Source organism: Schistocerca americana, chromosome 1 (assembly GCF_021461395.2).
Source record: "Schistocerca americana isolate TAMUIC-IGC-003095 chromosome 1, iqSchAmer2.1, whole genome shotgun sequence".
Classification (NCBI taxonomy): Eukaryota; Metazoa; Arthropoda; class Insecta; order Orthoptera; family Acrididae; genus Schistocerca; species Schistocerca americana.
The window spans coordinates 196,878,995-196,879,804 of NC_060119.1; the positions used below are offsets into that span (position 1 = coordinate 196,878,995).

General features: G+C 47.4%; 1 pseudogene; it reads right to left on the reverse strand.

The window, feature by feature from the left end:
- Positions 1-422: 422 nt before the first annotated feature.
- LOC124556167 lies at positions 423-540 on the reverse strand (annotated as a pseudogene).
- Positions 541-810: the final 270 nt, after the last annotated feature.

Genomic DNA, 810 nt, shown 5'->3' on the forward strand with positions numbered 1-810 from the left:
TCAAACGGTATTATGCCGCACTACTGACAATTCTCCGACATTCAAGCATGGGCAAAAGCACCATGAGGATGGCTTTCCCATATGTACCCACGCATGAAATAGCAAGGATATACATGCTATTTCGATAAAATGAAATACCAAGACCTTTACAAGGAATGTATTTATTGAGCAGGCACTAGGGGATTTTATGACAGCACCCCACTGATCACTTGCGAATAAAGCACTCCGTCATCAGGCCACAAGTGGCCCATCGGGACCATCCGACCGCCGTGTCATCCTTAGTCGAGGATGCGGATAGGAGGGGCATGTGGTCAGCACACCGCTCTCCCGGTCGTTATGATGGTCTTCTGCGACCGGAGCCGCTACTATTCGGTCGAGAATCTCCGCAATTGGCATCACGAGGCTGAGTGCACCCCGAAAAATGGCAACAGCGCATGGTGGCCTGGATGGTTACCCATCCAAGTGCCGGCCACGTCCGACAGCGCTTAACTTCGGTGATCTCAAGGGAACCGGTGTATCCACCGCGACAAGGCCGTTGCCCTGCAAATTAAAGGCGTGATAAATATTCCATTAACACATAATTTATTTCACGTTCCCATGAAATCGTTTAAATATTTAGAGGTATAACGACTAAACGATATGAATTGGGTGCTACATGTGAATTATGTTGTAATGAAAGCCGATGGAAAACATACAGAGGTTGTAAGAAATAAATGCTCGAACCGAAATGCAGACGCAGGTTTCGCTGTTATATTTGACCAGGAACGATACCTGTGCGACGTCCTCAATACGATACAAGTCTCAGTCGTG